This window comes from Coptis chinensis, chromosome 9 (genome assembly GCF_015680905.1).
Source record: "Coptis chinensis isolate HL-2020 chromosome 9, ASM1568090v1, whole genome shotgun sequence".
Lineage (NCBI taxonomy): Eukaryota > Viridiplantae > Streptophyta > Magnoliopsida > Ranunculales > Ranunculaceae > Coptis > Coptis chinensis.
Window position 1 is genome coordinate 59,643,649 of NC_141464.1, and position 14,513 is coordinate 59,658,161.

At 38.8% G+C, this 14,513-nt stretch overlaps 1 long non-coding RNA gene and 1 pseudogene across 1 annotated transcript; both read right to left on the reverse strand.

Annotated features, from left to right (window-relative positions):
- Positions 1–5,633: 5,633 nt before the first annotated feature.
- Positions 5,634–7,280, reverse strand: LOC147477041 (UDP-glycosyltransferase 83A1-like; annotated as a pseudogene).
- A 1,039-nt stretch (positions 7,281–8,319) lies between these two features.
- Positions 8,320–9,856, reverse strand: LOC147477042 (uncharacterized). The gene is made up of 2 exons (XR_015209501.1): positions 9,519–9,856; positions 8,320–8,843 (listed from the first exon to the last, which is right to left on the reverse strand). It is a non-coding gene; the product is annotated as an uncharacterized LOC147477042 (long non-coding RNA).
- Between the last annotated feature and the right edge of the window lie 4,657 nt (positions 9,857–14,513).

A 14,513-nucleotide genomic window follows, 5' to 3' on the forward strand; every position in this document is an offset into this window, starting at 1 on the left:
ATTTCTTTGCGGTTCCTACGAGCTGCGCTTTTTCGACCTAATCGGAGGTCTCATTCTTTGAAGGTGTCTATAATCATGTGGATTATCTTTTCCTCGTCATGATCGGAGTAGTGTTGTCTTCTATTGTGCCTCGACCAACCTGGAGATTTAGATTGTCAGGCTATTCTGCTTCTCCTCCTTCTGCGAGCAAGTCGTTCATGACTACGACTCCTGCTTCTGTTACGGTTGACATTCAGTTTATGCCTGAGGTCGCTTTCTAGCAGGAACTCTTCAGTTTTCCTTCTTCGACTAAGTCTTGGAGGTAGTGCTTGAGGCTCCAATATTCATCGATGTTATGGTAGTGGAGTTTGTGGAAGTGGCAGTATGGACGTCCTGGTATTGCTATCACCTTGTTGATGTTTGGTTTGAAGTAAGATGTTGTATATATCTTCTTCAGGGTATGGCTTGGAGTCCTGGAGAAGTTGGAGAATTCTCTTTTGGTGTACGATGGCTTGTGGGAGTTGATGCCCTTGTTGTTGCCTGAGTACTGGTTGCTTTTTTGGGTCCCCATTTGTCGCTGACTGAGAGGACTTCTTTGCCTTTACGCTAGGCCATCCATTCTTCATACTTCATGTACTTGTTGACTCTGTGGTACAAGTCTTCTAGGCATTCTGGCTTGTTACGCATGAGAGACCCTGCTAGCTTAGAGTCGTCTAGGAGGGCGTTAGTGAATGCCAAGGTTGCAAAGTTGTCCTTGAGGCCTGGCTCCATTGATAGCAGTTCCTTTTTGAAATATTCTAGGAAAGCGGGAATAGTCTCACCATGTGCTTGCTTCAGCTGGAATAACTATTCTAGGTCGGCTTGTTTCTTCCTGTTGTGGACGAACTCTACTACAAAATGTCGACCCGACTTGTCGATTGTTGTGGGTTGAATCGGTTAACGTGTAGAATCAATCTAATGCTCCGTCCTTCAAGCTGGCTGGAAATAGTTTGCATTTGAGGTAGTCAAAGTCTGGAGCGATGTAGAGCGCCAGGATTTGGTTGAAACGAGCTATGTCTTCGCCCCGGACCACGAGCTACCTGCCGTCTAACGGAAATTTGGCTGAATAAAATCAGTGGGAGACTGTTTGTCCCTGACTTCAGTGGTGAATGGTGATGCCTTGTATGACTGGACCATCTTCTGGACGATCTGGGTTGTGCTGGCTTTTTCGCTTGACTTCTCCAACCGCTGGGCGAAGTCCTCAAGACGTTGATTGGTGGTTGTAGTGAGGGTTGTGACTGCGTTGTTTTTTACTGCGTCTGGGGCCAGGTTGTTGGTGTTTGAGGTGATTTGTTCGCGAATAGTTTGGTTCTCTTGCTGGAGCGTGGTAAATGATTCCTATAGAAACTTTACTTGATCTACGAGAGCTTTAGTTGTTCTTTCATGGTGGTTTTTTAACCAGTTTTGTGGGCTTAAGAAAATAGTGTAGGTGTTTTTCTCAAGGAAACAAACCGGAAAACGGCGCCAATGTAGATGTGTAGTTTTCTACCTACAACATGATGTTGAGGTTGATGGGGAATGGTTGCACTCTTTCTTGGGATAAGAGTTGCCTACGTATCAAGTTTCTTGGGTGAACTTGAATCAAGCCTTACGTAGTTCATCTCTCTCTACTTATAGATGTTTGGTCTGATTTTCCTTATTTACTTCAGGCTGTTTGTCAAGTGTAGATCCATATTTTGTGCTCTCTTGATGATTCGTCATTACTCCTGCTATTACAAAGTAAATGTCTCCTTCATTGGTGCGTTTACTGAGCTTCAAGATCGCGGTAGATCATTTGTTTCCATGTATGGATGTGTTTGATATTTGGGACCACCTGAGTTTGGGTCGTGGTTATCTCCTGGTGGCGTGGTACGACCTGGTGATGTATGAGTTATGAAGACATGACCTGGTGATGTACGAGCTATGAAGATACGACCTGGTGTGTGAACACGTATGCTATAGTGATTGGTTTGAGAACGAAGGGTACTTACAGCAACTTACCTGTACCGCTTCTTTATCACATCCTCTCCTTTCTGGACATGAAATATGTTGTGAGAACCCGCCTTTTATCAAGGGGATGATAAGATATTTGGACCTCAATTCCCAATTTAATATTTAGCCGCAACATACATTCATGCTTTAGTAACTTCGCTAATTTTGTGGACAAAGTATTGCTTCTCTATACAGACTCTTGCATGCAAAAAGTTCTATCTCATCTGGGACGTATCATACTTGACTGAAGACCATGTCCGGAAATGGATTCGTACCGCTATGAAATGTAATGTCTAAGAGCTTGATCTTGTTGTTTCTAAAAATTGGTATTTATAGCACCCATCCGGTTGTTTTCAGAAAGCGTCTTTGCCATTAGATCGTTGAGGGTCTTGAAGTTTACATATGTAGATTCTTTCCTAAGTTGCTGTCTTCTAAAAGTTCCTCATTTGGTGAGCTTACCTAGGCTCACAACTTTGCAACTTACTGCAATTCAATTTGATGATGAAAAGTGGATTGTTGAACTCTTCTCAAGATGCTCTGTTTTAGAAACTTTTATCTAAATTACTGTGGATTTTGGAATATGAAAATCTCAGTATCTCTTCTCTTCAACTTAAGAAATTGGTATTAGAATATTGTTCCAATGAGTCTGACATAAGTGAATTGAAGATCAAGGTTTGTGCTCTGAGTCTGTTATCATTCAAGTGTACAGATGTGAAGCTGTTGAGATATATATAAGTTATAATATATGGTTTAGTCCCACATTTAGTAGGTAGTAGTCTAAGTATATGTTCTCCCATTATTTAAGGAGAGTGATCTCATGTAATCACTTAACTTTTTCTATCATCAATATTATTCTAGTTTTCTACATTGTATCAGAGCTTTATGGTTTAGACTTGGGATTTCACGTTTTCTAGTCACTGGTGGTCATATTCCAATGATCAGTGACCAGGTTCCGACAAAGATAAAATTTTCTGGTCAATTTATTAGTTTTCTTTTCTCTTATTGTTTTGGTGTTGTGGTTCTCATCTTTTGCTGCTTCTTGTGGTCTGAAGTGTGCGACTTAGTAAGATGTTTTGATTGATGTTGGTTTATGATTACAGTGGCATCTGTGCGGTCTCCGTTGAACCCATAGAGTGGTGCATTTTATTCTATCATCACCGAGTCTGGCAAGTGCATATCTTTGTATGTTTGGTAGAAGAGGATGTCACAGGAGCTGCCTTGATCAATTAGGACCCATTTGACTGTCCATCCGTTGATCTTGATGTGCACTACCAGGGCATCATTGTGGGGTAGGCACACCTTGTCAAGATCTTCCTCAGTGAATGATATGGAGGTCGTGGATTGAGAGTTGGTAGGCATGATTACCTCAGCTTTTTGGAAGAGGTAGTAGATTTCTTATAGTGCTCCTACATGCCTGCGCTTTTCACAACCTGAGGTCTCGTTGCTGGAGGTGTCTGTAATCATATGGACTACCTTTTCCTCGTCGTGATCGGAGGAGTATTATCTCCTATTGTGCCTCGACCGATCTGGAGTTTTAGATCGTCGGGCTGTTCTGCTCTTGCTCTTGCTCCTTCTGCGAGCAGGTCATTCATGGCTCCAGCTCCTGCTTCTGTTGTGGTTGGCATTTAGCTTATGCCTAAGGTCGCTTCCAGGCAGGAACTCTTTCAATTTTCTCTCTTCGACCAAGTCTTGGAGGTAGTGCTTCAGACTCCAACATTCATCGGTCTTATGGTGGTGGAGTTTGTGGAAATGGTAGTATGGACGTTCTGGTATTGCTATCACATTGTTAATGTTTGGCTTGAAGTAAGGTGTTGTATATATCTTCTTCAAGATATGGCTTGGTGTCCTGGAGAAGTTGGAGAATTCTCTTTTCGTATAGGAGGGCTTGTGGGAATTGTTGCCCTTGTTGTTGTTGCCTGAATGTTGATGGCTTTCTTTGGGTCCTCATTTGTTGCTTACTGCAAGGACTTCCTTGTCTTTACACTGGGCCATCCATTCTTCGTACTTTATGTACTTGTCGACTCTGTGGTACAGGTCGTCTAGGCGCTCTGGCTTGTTGCGCATGAGAGATCCTGCTAGGTCGGAGTCGTCTAAGAGGATGTTGGTAAATGCAGAAGTTTTAAAGCTGTCCTTGAGGCCTAGCTCTATTGATAGGAGTTCATTTTGAAACATCCTAGGAAAGCGTAGATCGTCTCGCCATGTGCTTGCTTCATTTGGAACAAATGAGTCTAGGTGGACTTGTTTCTTCCTATTGTGGACGAACTCTGCTACGAACATCTCTGCTAGCTTGTCGAAGTTGCTAATTAAATCAGGAGTGAGTGTGTAGAACCATTCTAATGTTCCGTCCTTCAAGCTGGCTGGAAAGAGTTTGCACCTCGTAGTGAAGTCCGTGATGCGGGCGTTATGCGATTGCAAGGATCTAGCTTAAACGAGCTACGTGTTGGCCTGGACATGAGCTACTATCGTACAATGGGAACTTTGGTTGGATGAAGTCTGAGGGACGATGTTTGTCTCTGATTTCAGTGGTGAATGGTGATGCTTTGTACGACTGGAGCATCTTCTAAGCGATCTAGGTTGCACTGGACTTTTCGCTTGACTTCTCCAATCTCTGGGCAAAGTCTTCTAGTCGTTGATTGGTGGTGGTGGTGAAGGTTGTGACTGCGTTGTTCTCAACTACGTCTGGAGTGCCTTTGTTGGTGTTGGAGGTGGTTTGCTCACGCGCAGCTAGGTGCTCTTGCTATAACGTTGTGAATGATTCGTTGAGGAATTTGACCTGATCTACTAGGGCTTGTAGCTGTGCCTCCATGGTAGTTTTTTTTTTTTTTACCAGCTTCGTGGGCTTGAGAAAAGTGTGTGTGTGTTTTTCTCAAAGAAACGAACCGGCAGCCAGTGCCAATGTAAAGGTTTGGTATTTTGGGTCTACAACCTAATGTTGTGTTTGATAGGGAATGGATGCACTCTTTTTTGGGACTTAAGTTGCCTACGTATCAAGTTTCTTGGGTAAAACCTGAATCAAGCTAAGCCTTACGTAGTTCATCTCTCTCTACTTATAGATGTTTGGTGACTTTCCTTATTTGTTTCTGGTAGATTTATCAAGTGTAGACCCGCATTGTGTGCTATCTTGATGATTCGTCATTACTCCGATGTTCAAAGTAAATGTCTCCTTGATTGGTGCGTGACCGAGCTCGGATGGCGCGCTAGATCATTTGCTTCCATATATGGTTATGGCGAGATTTGGAGCGACTTGAGCTTGGGTCGTTATTACGCCCCGGTGGTGCGTGATGAAATTTGGTGGAGATCTGACATGGGTTGTGGACATGTGTCTTTGTAGTGATATGAATGTAGAAAGGAGGAAGGGTACCTACGATATTAAGCTCTTTGTTGCGGGTACAAGCTTGTTTTTGTGAGTCGTGCTTCGTGGTTGTAGCCTAGCTTGTTTGAAGTCAGGAACATCTCCCTGATGATCATACCTCAAGGAGGTATGTAACTCTTTGCAGTTCGGTGCTATAGGGAGTGGTCTGCGTTAACCCCAAAAAGTTATTCAAAAAAAAAAAAAAAAAATATATATATATATATATATATATATATATATATAGAAGAAGTGAAATTAAAAATCAAATAACTACAGATGGAAATAGGCAGAATATCAGTTAATATAATTAATCAGGAACACATTGTGTTCAACAACAATGACTCGATTTGACCTCTCTAAAGCGGTAACTTGAATAAGTACTGAAACGACCTCTGTGAAGGAGTCCCTACAATCATTTTATAGGACATCTTTAGCCTTTTATCCAGTTAATGAAGTCTTTGAAGTGTTCCGAGGACGATCCTCCTTCACTGACAGTCCTCTTGGCCACATCTTTGAGCTTATTTGCCCTTGATCTTATACCTTCGTTGCCAAGCAATTCCTGCACTTTTTTGTTAATCTCAGTACCTGTAACGACTCCATTTTCATCTTTATCTAATCTTAAGCCAACCTTCCAAATATCACAGATGTAATTCTGGTTATGAAAATGATCACTAAAATAAGGCCAGCCTAAAAGAGGAACCCCATGCTTACACCCTCAACAACTGAGCTCCAACCACAATGAGTTACAAAACAAGCAATAGAGGGATGAGCCAGGACCTTCTGTTGAGGTGCCCAGTCCACTATTTTTCCATAGTGAGCTAATCTCACCTTAAAACTATCCGTGTATAATGAACTGAGCTCATCAGTGAAGTCGGATCGGACTACCCACAAGAATGGTCGATTGACAAGTTCTAGTCCGTGTACTAGTTCGTTGAATTGGCTTTTGTTAAAGATTGTGGTGCTTCCAAATGCTAAGTAAATGACCGACTGGGCTGGTTGCTGATCAAGCCAGGTTAAACAAGTGGAATCTTCTGGCAGTAATTGTCCGGTAGGATGTCCAAGCTGCTCACTCGCAAGCAATGGACCTATAGTTAGAATGTTAGGGATGAAATCGTTACTGGCAGGCTCGAGCTCACACCATGAGTTGCAGACTATCCAATTAGCGGCTTTAGCACCTTTGTTCGCCTTGTCTAAGAATTTGGAGAGTATTTCTCGTAACTTAATATCATCTGAAAATCCCCAATAGAAGTCTACGGAGCTCATTGCAGGCATGCTGGGTGGAAGTCTGATATTTTCCTCCTTCATGGGATAACCTGATAATGTGGAAATTTGTGCTCTCAATTTCAGACTTGTTCAATAACTTAAAAAATTAAAAATTAAATAAAAATTAAAAATTAAAAATAAAATTATACTATCAAAAGGAAACACACACACACACACAAAGAGTACCTTTATCGTCAATGACTCCTTCCTCAAGTAGCTTGGGAACAAGAAGCGTAAAAGCCAAAGCACTAAGGGATATGTTCCAAAACGCAGCTCTTTTGATCCCAAGCTTCTCAGTAAACTCAAGTGTCCACCCCAAATATGGATCAGCCACAACACAATCTATCTTCTCATTGCCTGATTCATTAATCGTATTTATCAACTTCTCCAAATGAATCTGCGTATTTTCAGATATAAACTCATAAAAAATTTGTTCATCTGTACGGTCATCATTGATATTCGATTCACCCGTAATTGGGACTAGATGGATCCTTCTATCTTCTTTTTCTTCCTTGTGATTTATCAAGGAGGAAACTAATTTCTTGTGAATGAACTCAGCATTTACAAAAGTGACTTTGACTCCGTGATCAACTAACCTTTGAGCGAAGCTCATTAGAGGCATCACATGGCCTTGTGCCGGGAGTGGCACAACTAGAACATGTGGTACTTTTCCCATATTTTGGTTTCTGAGGTCCCATTGTTCCATTGTATTAGGCCATTTATACTGAGATTCAAGTGGGGATTGTCAACAAATTTGGTTCTGATTCATTCTTGTTTAGCACTTGAGGATTGTTCTAGTTTCCAATAAAAATTTAATTAGAAAGGTTTCATTTGGAAAAAATTAATTAGATTGATTCTCTTAAAGTAAATCATTTAAACATGTTGTTTCTCTTTAATATTTTATCCAAATTTAAGACCCATAACCAAAGTTCTCTTCAAATTCCAATTTAAACTAAACAAATAAAATGTTTCCTTTTCTTTTTGAAACAATAAATTGGCATGTTTCTTCTTTACTTTTCTTCTGTTTACATTTCCAATTCTAGATCAGTTATCGTAGAATTTTCAGAATAAAATTAAGATATTATCCGTTCTTAGAATAAATAAGTTTCTCTTAAACCTTTTATTCTTCTTTAAAATTTTGGATTAACTAACCTAAATTGTCCCTCAAATCCTAATCTTTCCAGTTTAAACCCCATTAACTTAATTTCTGTAATAGTTTTGGACACGGCAAAATTGTCTATACGGCAGTGTTAATTTGAGTGAAGAACTCTAGTCCCCCTATGGGCCAGAGTCCCCTTGTTCCTGGACATTATAGATGATATCATAAGCTTAAGTAATTTAGCTCGAGTGCTTAATGAAACCTGTTTAATTATCCATAATGAAGAAAAGGCAGGATTCATGCCTTCTTTTGTAACATCAGCTACTAATATCAAATTGCACGTCCAGCAAATATAAAGAACGAGTTCTTGTAAAAAGACATCAAAATCTGGTGACCCTCTAGTGAGTTATGGCATGGATATAAAGTCAGTAGTTTGCCTTTTGTTCCATGCCCTTCTTTGCTTATAGGCATTATAAAGAAAGTGTGAAGAACGAAAATCCCAATAGTTACAGCCATTGAAGCTTGAGTTTTTTTGCTTCCTAACACAATGTTAGCACAAGTCTCTCTGAGCAGCAGCTTCCTTTGAGCCCGGCTCAACAGTCAAAATTCATATGGAGAACCTAAAATACAGTGCTTTCCTTTTATTTAATGTCTATCCAATTCAAGGCTGCATTTCACACTGCTTAGAAACGTAAGCTGTTTTGCCCAAACAGTCTTCATAAATCATAATATGAGCACGACCACAAACGAGATTGACAAAATGTGGATTCCAATTGAACGGTTACGAAATGAAAAATCAAGGACAAGGACTAAGGGGAACCAACAGCAGCAAGAATTATGAGAATCCACAGACAAGTACTCACTTCGCAATGAAGATTAATGGTACAGTATGGTGACATCTGAAGAGGCTTTACGATAATTTAACAGCTCATCAATGAAAGAGTCTAACTCAGTTGCTGACAATTTTTCAGAAGCGGAAACAATCAATGTTACCAATGACACGGCCATCCTCAGCAAAACTTTGATCAATTCAAGTTCCTCAACACATCCTTGGACATTCCAGACCTCAATACTTATGAGGGGCTTCAACAACTCCTCTTTCAATTCCACTTGCTCAATGTTAGGGCATTTTATTTTTACCTGGAACAACAGCAGTAAAATAAGAAGCGTAACTTTGTAAAGCTTATAAATTATCTTGCTAAGTAGGGTATGCCCTTAATGTACGGGGATTCTTTTCGTAATCAATGAAGATCTGGAAAATATAGCAAATCAGTCGATTAATGTTTGGTTATATCCGTTCTGTTTCTATAATATATTGTAATTAACATAATATCCGTTCTGTTTCTATTGTAAGAGTTTGGATGCTAGGAGTTCAAGAACAATTAAATGATACCAGGAACAAGATATGCAATCCAAATTACCGTTTTCTAGTATCTTTCAGTACTACATAGTAGTGTAATGATTGTAAAAGAGAGCAATTTACTCGACGGTTTAACAGTCTCCAGAGACCTTTTATATTCATCTAAACATTAGGCATCAAATATTCGAATGGGATTATAGCTTTATCCAGGTCTGCCTAAGTTCTTGTATTTAGCACAGAGATATTGTTCTGATCATTATAGCTACGCACAAAAGAAAGAAAACAAAGTCCCGTTTTGTATGCTAAAGTTTGCTTATTGACATGCTATTTATTCATCAATCGGTAGAGAATCAATTGTAAGAGTACTTAAGCACTTGGATACATGAGTAGCATGTTCACGAATCTTGACTTTCAGAAAACAAAAAACTGAAAAGAATATCAGGATTTCTCATTACCGCCATAAATTTTTGATGACAAGATTTTCAATGCTGGGAGAGTTCTCGAGCATGTACATGATAGCAGAGAAGCAAGCTTTGCAAATCCACGTTTCCAATACTTCAGCGGTTTCTGAGACAAGCTACAAAAAATCCAAAAGGTAGACAAGAAACTCCGTTAATCATCGAATAGGATAAAATTGAAACCAAGAGGCTTCCGGCTTCCCACACAACCCTGACCTTTGTTCTTCACCATGTTTTCAACTGGCAGAAAAACCCAAACACACACAAAAAAAAACATGGTCAACCCAAGTTGATTTTTTTTTTTTGTCTAATTTTCCCATCTAGTACGGCGGAAATCCTAATTGGCTCTTCTAGTGGGGACTGGGGAATAATTATAATACCCCGTCTTTTATTTTATTTTTCCTATAATAATAATAAAGATAATAATAATGAAAATAGATAAAACAGATATAGGACATCTAGCAGTTACGGATAAAAGCCCGTAAGTAAGTAGATAAGTTTCAACCCTTGTTTTTCGGAGAGGTTTTAAAAACTAGAAAAATAGAGTATTCTCACGTAGAGTTTTGAGGGGGAAAAAAAACCCATCGAGAGTTTTAGAAAAAAATAGGGAGTTTTACTGAAAGAAGAAAGGGTTTTGAACGAGGAAGATCGTCCTTTCGCGCAACAGTCGACTTCGGTCTTTCGGGATTTTTTCTCGCTGTTCGGTTTATAAACAGTGAATAGATATTTTACGTTTTTATTTTTTTTGTTTACTATAGATTTCATGATACGAGGTAATGTTCACATGATGCTTTGTTTAGTCAGTACGATATACTATTTAGTGTTAACTTAGTATATAACTTTGAATAAACCTAAATTGATTGCTGGCTATAAACAAACTAGACGATTTATGTATTCATGAATTGGTTGGATGGAGAGTTGTGGGTTCGGAGGTTGTCAAAGCCTTGAAAACGGTTGTTACTGGCGTCAACCTCAGAACCCAAACCGTCCTTTTTCTTGTGTGTCATTTGAATTCGGTCTTGTATAAATTTTTACTGAACTCTTAGGTTGTTGTGTTGGTATATGTTGTGAAATTGTTAAACTGTGATAGGGTTGATGTTTAGTCGATTGGTGTTTGGGTGGGTCTGTTGCAGGTGGCAAAAGGTCGTTAATGGCAGCGCCATCTAGTGTGGAGGAAGGGTCGATCAAATGTGTATGGTAGTTGTTTTTGGTGGTATGAGAATTGATTGTAGGGGGTATGGTTGAGAGGTGAGTGGTGTTCCGGCGAGTGAGGCTTTAGCAGACCATTAATGGCGTCGATTTGGGATTTTTACAGTATAATGGAATCATGAATTGTTGGTATAGGTATATAGGGGTTTTCTCACAGAACCAAACCGCTGGGTTCATTAGTGGTAGCGAGTGGCTGATTGGTGGTGGCTGGAGGTGGTGACACTGGTGGAGGCGTTGGTGAGGAAGATGAACAGTGAAGTTAAATTTTTGTTTTGTTGGGCTTGGGCCCGAATTTCGTGGGTGGGCTTATGTTTTAAATTTTAGATTTTATTTTTTATACTTAAGTTTAAACTATGGGCCTTAGGCTTTGGGCTTTTGGGTTAGAGGAGTTTAGGCCTGGTTGACCAATGTTGACTGTTGACCAGAGTTGACTGTTGACCAGGGTTGACTTTGACCAGTTGACCCAAATTTAACTTTTTCCTAAAATTATGATTCGGTCTATTAGGATAAGTCTAGGACTATTGGCATGTTTGACTTAGGATAAGACCTTTCTAAATATATTTGTGTACGTATATTTACTGCTTTGTGATTTTTCAGTCTTTTACGATATACAACGTTATGACACTTATACATCCATGAAATTAATAACGCGTAAACCAAAAATATTTGAATCAAGATATTCCTTCGTTCTCTGAAATAATATATGCAATAAAGTTCAATAATGAGTAACAAAATTTACCGCACTCTTTTAGAACTCTCCACGCCTCAAGTTTTGGAATTGAGTTTTATGACTGATGATGTCATATGTTAGGTAGGCATTTGTTGAATGTGCCATAAATGGCCCGTTAGCGTTATATAAGGGTATTCATTGAATGTGCCATGAATGACCCGGGTATTCATTGAATGTGTCATGAATGACCAGATTGTTTGGACTGCCCTAAAGAGGAACTAAATTATTCGCCTTGCGGGTTAGTTGTATTCTTTGAGTGTACGGGAATGTAGGATTGGGTATTCCTTGAATATAGCAGGAATGACCCAGGGCATTCATTGAATGTGTCATGAATGACACGTTAGTGATATGATAGGTATTCTTTGAATGTGGCGGGAATGACCTAAGGTATTCATTGAATGTGCCATGAATGACTTGAGTTTTTGTGCCCAATGAGGTCGTGGAAATCGTGTATGAAAGCTAGAGGTGGCTATGATATTGTGGTATTCAGTGGGAGAGAGGCACACAAGAATGTGTGATTTGGCAAATATGTGGAGTGCAAATCGTGGAGTAGGTACTAAAGGGTGGGTGTATAAGAAAAGTAATTGATTAATTGATAAGAGAAATTGATTTGATTATGCGAGTGTGTTTGGGTTTATTTTTGAATGCATATAGGATATCTACATATGTTATATACAAATTCTAACTTTCTTTTGCAGGAGGGTAGGACTTAATAATATTTTGTGCAAGAACGCGGTCTTATCCTTATACAGCAGTGGATATCGGTAAGTTGTAATTCAATTATTTAGATATTAAAACGAGTTATTAGAATGAGTTAATATAATGGAAGTTTTGCTTGGGAAGAAACTATGCCGGTTGAGATGACGGAACTACCTTTCTTCCAAACTGAGAATGATTAGGTTATGATAGAGTTAAAGTGTTAGTTGGATAAAAAAAGATTTGAAATGTTTATATGTGGTTAGTATACTCATACCAGCAAATTCCATTTTGCTGACCCATATTTGCTTGTTTTGGCAACGTGAGTGTGTTCTTGGGAACATAGGTGGAAGGTAGTGGAACCGCGGCGTGTGATTGGAATTCTTGCCTGGAGCAGTCCGTTAGTTTTCTTTTAGGTCTGATTCTTATTGGAATGATGTAATAACGTAGTTTACTTTTTTGCATGGCATGAGAACATGGTAGTAAGGACTATTATTCAGAGAGTCTGTTTGATGTTTTCTTTGGACGGGATGATATCTTAATAAAGCAATGACGGATAATTATTGGGATTATTTTAATTTAAGTTGATTCTTGAATGATATGGCTGTTAGGGTTTTGTATGTGTAGTATCCCCCGTCATAGTCTGGGTTTTTAAACAAGTGAACATAGTGATGTTTGAGATATTAATATTTCAAATATTCATTTTGTTATTGTTTAAAAATTCGGGCTGTGACAGTAATACTAGTTAACCCATATAATAATCATATCACTACAGTTTCAACATTTCATAAGAAACAAAGAAATATAAGATTACCTAAAGGAAATATGTGGTTAGCGTCAGAAATCTCACATTGTAAAGCCCTTTGAGGAATTTCATCGTCCAATTAGCATCTTCAATTGTTGCAGTCGCATAATCCAACTTATACCATGACTTACGGTAACATTGTTCTTGTCATCGAGGAACATTAATCACCAAACGATTCGACTTATCAAGTACACAATTCATTATCAATCTCCCCAATACTTGACACCCTTTAAAAAACTTATCAAAAAAATCTCCCCCAACAAAACAAACATTTCTAAAATGCAATGTTTGGAGTACTGAGTCGTGTAAATTGCTGATTATGTCTATGTTTGTTTTATCCTTCTTCTTGTTGTCTTTGAGCTCTTTTCTTGCTTCCATTTTCCTCCTTAACTTCGAGTACTGCCCTCTTTTGGTTACGTAGAGGGGCTGCCCCCTTTCTTTTAGTTATTAGTACCGCCAAAATGCAAACCGATATAGATGGGTTAGATGGGCTGGGCCCCATACGATAAAGCCCTCAAAGTCCAAGCCCATAGGACGGCGTATCATACATTTTTACCTCTATTCTAGCCTTCTAGGCTGCATTTGGCATTTCTTATAAATGTGAGCAGATTTTCCTCTACTGTATATATATACTACAAACACGATTGGAAGAGATGTCCAAATTAATGAAGTGTTTACCTAAAGATCGATATAGATCATGACAAGAACTATAGCTGATCAACAACGCAGATTAAAATGAGTGCGCAGAAATAATTCTGACATTACAAGGAACATTGGCTGAATAGTGAATACTATTCTGACATATGAAGAGGCTCTAGGACATTTTTGGAACTCTTCAGTGAAAAAATCCATATCTTCCTCATTTTTGGCCGACCAGAATTTTGAAGAGGAGATAAGCAATTTCTCTAATGACCCTACATTCTTCAAAAAAACTTTCAGCAACTCAAGTTCTTCATTTTATCATCGGAAATTCCAAACCTCAATAAACCTCAGGGCTCAGGTGCTGCATGGGTTCTTCTTCTCCCAAATATTCGACATCCACAATTTCACATCTTGATTTTTTCTAGAAAAAATAAAAAATAACAGTTAACTCTGTAAAACTTGCAAATTATGAAAGATCAAGAATATAGCGGCTGAAGTGAGATTTAGTTGGCAATTAACTTACTTACAGAAGAAAACTTTTTTCAATAACCATTGATTTCAAACTGTATAGGCAATAAAATGGAAAATTAAATTACCATGGTATCTTCTAAAATACACTAACATCACTGCTAAAGTGAAGATCCCATGAAGAAGGCAGTTAATTAATTTGGACCTATAAAACAAAAGGGTGAAACCTAAGTAACAAACTAACCAGGGCGTAGAGCGATAGAGGCAATTTGACTATTAGGAATTCTACAGCTGTATGTAGAGGCTCTACATACAGCTGTATGTAGAGGCTCTACATACAGCTGTAGAATTCCTAATAGTCAAATTGCCTCTATATACAGATTTACATCAAATACTAGATTATTTTAACGAAGTTATTTAGAAGAAAAAAATCAATAACGAA